Consider the following 5,678-nt stretch of genomic DNA (forward strand, 5'->3'; position numbering starts at 1 on the left):
TCTTAAAACAATTCCATATGTTAGCTCAGTAGAAACCCAGCCCCTTAGGGGTGGAACCATAAGGATCCTCCTACTATCACTCAATGGATTAATGAGGTCTGTTTTTGCATGCCACTAGATAAAACATGACAAATGACATGCAAGGTAGTCCTTTCACAAGACCTGAGATCCCTGGCTAGAATACATAGAGTCATTATAGAGACTTACTAGTGGGTCATGTACGTGATCTGATGTAGCATCTAGAATGGTGTGTTTGTATATGTATTCAGGCATGATTGTATAATATAATTGTGTGATGCATCTATATGCCGTGTGTTGTTTTGTCTCATTGATTGTTGTGCTGGTAATGTGGAAAAACAACAAATACAAGTCTTATCAAGTCACACCCACATAAATAGAATGACCAATTAATTGGCTTGAATGGGGACGCCTGTTCTATTCATTCTATTTATAGAGTCATACCAATGTCTGATACCTTAGGGTTAGGGTTATGGTTACAGTTGAAGTTGAACTGGGGTGTGGACATGAAGCTAGGGTTACGTTTAACCATTTCCCTGCCCATAACCTTAACCCAAACCCTTTTGTCTGGTTATTTCTTGGTTCAGACAGAATAACTTCCAGAGGAAAACTTAACTAGACTCTTTCTATTCTCCCTTTGTTATAGGGTTTATTGTAATAACCAAGACAAAGGCTCAACTGGAAACATTATCTGGGGAACACGTAGGGGGGAATAGAGAAAAAGGGAGGGAAAGAAAGAGGGAAAGAGTGAGAGAAGGAAGTGAAGTGAAGAGCACTAGCAGCCAGCTGTCTCTCAGCAGGAGTTCACTCAGCCAATCAGATGACATCACATCCCCCGCAACGACACAGCTTCCTGTGTCACCCATCCTCCGTCTCACCACAGGGCGGTCCAACTGGCATCAAGACATTCTCTTTCTTTCTCTTCCCCAGTGACAGGTTTGTGACGGAGCTGTGGAGCTCCATCAACCACAAATGGGAACAAAGTTTGAAGAGTTTTCCACCTGAGTAGAGTTTAAATTCCCCCCAGGGAACAAGTCATAAATCTTAGCTGTTAAAAAAAGACGTTTCAAGTTTGTCACCCAATGCACAGTGTTTCCTAAAGAAGTTGTCAGAGTTTGTCGCAGCTTTTTTTTACCTGTCTGTGGAGAGGAGAGGGAGAGGGAGAGGGAGCGGGAGAGGGAGAGGGAGAGGGAGAGGAGAGGGAGAGAAAGGAGAGAGGGAAGGGAGGGAGAGGAGAGGGAGAGAAAGGAGAGGAAGGGAGAGAGAGTGAAAGGAGAGGGAGAGGAGAGGGAGAGGAAAAAGATCATTGAATTCCTCTCGGGTCTCTCTGAGTCTCTGTAGTTCCCTGATTGCCTCCATCAGTGTGTCTGATTACTCTGTTCCCTGAGCTGTAGCAGAACGTGGTGTTTGATATGTTTACCCTCTCAGAGACACATATAGAGACAGAGGAAGGATGGGTGCTGGGTCCTCCAGGGTTTATCACAGAGACCGAGGGAGATTGGGTGCTGGGTCCTCCAGGGTTTATCACAGAGACCGAGGGAGGATGGGTGCTGGGTGCTCCAGGGTTTATCACAGAGACCGACGGAGGATGGGTGCTGGGTACTCCAGGGTTTATCACAGAGGCCGAGGGAGGATAGGTGCTGGGTCCTCCAGGGTTTATCACAGAGCGAGGGAGGATGGGTGCTGGGTGCTCCAGGGTTTATCACAGAGACCGACGGAGGATGGGTGCTGGGTACTCCAGGGTTTATCACAGAGGCCGAGGGAGGATAGGTGCTGGGTCCTCCAGGGTTTATCACAGAGACCGAGGGAGGATGGGTGCTGGGTCCTCCAGGGTTTATCACAGAGACCGAGGGAGGATGGGTGCTGGGTACTCCAGGGTTTATCACAGAGACCGAGGGAGGATGGGTGCTGGGTACTCCAGGGTTTATCACAGAGACCGAGGGAGGATGGGTGCTGTGCACACCAGGGGGTTTATCACAGTGTTGTAGGGATTATACAGCAGAGAAACAAGCCACCTTTATCAGTGCTTTACCCTCACATATGCAAACACACACACACACGCAGACACACTCAGCATCCTGTCAAATCATTCTAATCCCTGGAGCCGCATAAAAAGGGCAAAGAGCGCCACAGAAAACACACAGATTTGTCAAATTGAGCTCTCGCTCTCTTCCACTGTCTCTCTCTCCCTCGGCCTCTCGCTCTCTTCCACTGTCGCTCTCTTCCACTGTCTCTCTCTCCCTCGGCCTCTCTCTCTCCCTCGGCCTCTCTCTTCCACTGTCTCTCTCTTCCACTGTCTCTCTCTCCCTCGGCCTCTCTCTCTCCCTCGGTCTCTCTCTTCCACTGTCTCTCTCTCCCTCGGCCTCTCTCTTCCACTGTCTCTCTCTCCCTCGGCCTCTCTCTCTCCCTCGGCCTCTCTCTCTCCCTCGGCCTCTCTCTCTCCCTCGGCCTCTCTCTCCCTCGGCCTCTCTCTCCCTCGGCCTCTCTCTCCCTCGGCCTCTCTCTCCCTCGGTATCTCTCTCCCTCGGTCTCTCTCTTCCACTGTCTCTCTCTCCCTCGGCCTCTCTCTTTCCCCTCCCTTCATTCATTCCTCCGTACACATATCTTCCTGTATTAGCTTAGTACAAATTGTCTCTCAAAAAATGTCACACTTCAAGGACAAAGTTCGTTCATTTTCTAATTGATAATCCTGCTCTCCACTTTGAGTTTTCCTCTCACCTATCAGCTCTCTGTTCCTATAGCAACTAAGTGGCACTCAGTGTGTGTGTGTGTGTGTGCACATGCGTGTGTGAATGGTTTCGTGCTTGACTGACTTCTTAGATGAAGAATACACAGTGTAAGACATTATTGTCATCCCTTTTTCTCATTTCTGATTGGCACCAAGGAAATTACATTAGTTTTTTTGCTTCTGATGATTTGTGGAATTTTGACACTTGCTATAGTCCTGCTATAGCAAGTAATAGTTGGTAATAGTGCTCTCTCATCTCCATCAGTTGTTCAACATTTATTTAGACATTTAACTAGGCAAGTTAGTTAAGAACAAATTCTTATTTACAATGACGGCCCACCCCGGATGTGACGTAGCCTGGATTCGAACCAGGTACTGCAGTGACGCCTCTTGCGCTGAGATGCAGTGTCTTAGACCACTCAGGAGCACAATGTACAGGCAACCAGGTAAAAAAAATCCCAACCGCAATGCTCCCAGGTAGAGAAATAGAGGCTGCGAGAAGAGCCCTGTGGCTTCAGGCTATTTGGAGTGGGAGATGTGCTAAATGTGGGGACCCAATCTCCAAGTAGGCTACACGTAGCTGTGTATGGAAAACATTTCATCACAGGTACGACCTAACTTGTTTAGTATAGTTTGTAACTCCACTCACTCATGTCTAGGAGGTGAGAACAGTAGGGAGACGCCATGTTGAAAGGTCCTCTTCAGACATGCTGTACTTTTCTTAAATGTAATAATGTAATTGACTAAAACAAGCAGACAAGAAAATTGTATTTGAAAAAGGTCAAGTTTTTGCTGTGAGCCAATGGAGTAACCTAGGTAACCATGGGTTTCCTTCCCCCAAAGGCGGGAGGGGCCGCAACATTCTATCTAATACCAACTGGGACTATGCCCAGAAAGCTCAAGGCAATAATATAGTGACATTCTCCCTTTCAATTTGGAAGTATTTTCTGTTGAAATAGATATGCATACATGTTTCTGTCTCATACACACATGTGCCACACACACACACAACCTAGTATTGTTTTAATCAGCTTGCCTTCAGTTGTCTGTAAGGTACCCTGGGCTGGTACACTTCATGTAAAATGCACTGCAAGTGGTTTGATTTGGCTTTATGTTGACTCTCTTGAATAGAGCTAGCAAGTTTGTAGTCCCAAAACCGGAAATAAGCTACATCTGGTTCATTCAGCTATTCCTATGGGGAAAATTAATGGGGAAAGAATATTGTTGGAACACCAAAAACACCAGGAACACCAAAAACAAAGTTAACACAGGCTTAGACCTTCTACGTTTTATTCTATGAGGTAATGTCAGTCAGTTAACATGACTTTCATTAATTAGGAAGCCTTTATGTGCTCTCTGTGACTGTTTTTATTACAGAAATGGTTAAAAATGCACAAAAAAATAATGTTAGCTGAGGAAGATTATATCATAGAACAAAAATGATATGTATAATGTCTCCTAATCCTGTGTTACCAGACTTCATATTCAGCGTTTATCCAAAAACCCTACAAAAACTCCATCCATTTTCCCATAGGCTTTGTCCAACAAACCATGGAGGAGTTAATGCTTACAAAAAGACGCCATTACTACTGCTCTCTCTTGAACAACTGTTCTCTTCAACAGAGTAATTCGCTCTACTTCCTGTTCCATAGAACTCCAGCTGTCCATCCATAGCTACACACTGACCCCTGGTGGGGGCTTTGGTCATTACATCTGTATACATTTTAGAGAGATTCTAACATAATAATAATAATATTAAATGCTATTTAGCAGATGCTTTTATCCAAAGTGGATTATAGGCATGCCTGCATACATGTATTTTAACATGTGGGTGGTCCCGGGAAAAGAACACACTAAAATGGCAAGCGCCAAACTCTACAACTGACCATTCCCGTCTGTGTGTAGCTACACAACTGACCATTCCCGTCTGTGTGTAGCTACACAACTGACCATTCCCGTCTGTGTGTAGCTACACAACTGACCATTCCCGTCTGTGTGTAGCTACACAACTGACCATTCCCGTCTGTGTGTAGCTACACAACTGACCATTCCCGTCTGTGTGTAGCTACACAACTGACCATTCCCGTCTGTGTGTAGCTACACAACTGACCATTCCCGTCTGTGTGTAGCTACACAACTGACCATTCCAGTCTGTGTGTAGCTACACAACTGACCATTCCAGTCTGTGTGTAGCTACACAACTGACCATTCCAGTCTGTGTGTAGCTACACAACTGACCATTCCCGTCTGTGTGTAGCTACACAACTGACCATTCCCATCTGTGTGTAGCTACACAACTGACCATTCCCGTCTGTGTGTAGCTACACAACTGACCATTCCCGTCTGTGTGTAGCTACACAACTGACCATTCCCGTCTGTGTGTAGCTACACAACTGACCATTCCCGTCTGTGTGTAGCTACACAACTGACCATTCCCGTCTGTGTGTAGCTACACAACTGACCATTCCCGTCTGTGTGTAGCTACACAACTGACCATTCCCGTCTGTGTGTAGCTACACAACTGACCATTCCCGTCTGTGTGTAGCTACACAACTGAACATTCCCGTCTGTGTGTAGCTACACAACTGACCATTCCCGTCTGTGTGTAGCTACACAACTGACCATTCCCGTCTGTGTGTAGCTACACAACTGACCATTCCCATCTGTGTGTAGCTACACAACTGACCATTCCCATCTGTGTGTAGCTACACAACTGACCATTCCCGTCTGTGTGTAGCTACACAACTGACCATTCCCGTCTGTGTGTAGCTACACAACTGACCATTCCCGTCTGTGTGTAGCTACACAACTGACCATTCCCGTCTGTGTGTAGCTACACAACTGACCATTCCCGTCTGTGTGTAGCTACACAACTGACCATTCCCGTCTGTGTGTAGCTACACAACTGACCATTTAAAAGAAAGAAAAGGGA

The sequence above is a fragment of the Oncorhynchus kisutch genome, linkage group LG19 (genome assembly GCF_002021735.2).
Source record: "Oncorhynchus kisutch isolate 150728-3 linkage group LG19, Okis_V2, whole genome shotgun sequence".
Taxonomy (NCBI): Eukaryota; Metazoa; Chordata; class Actinopteri; order Salmoniformes; family Salmonidae; genus Oncorhynchus; species Oncorhynchus kisutch.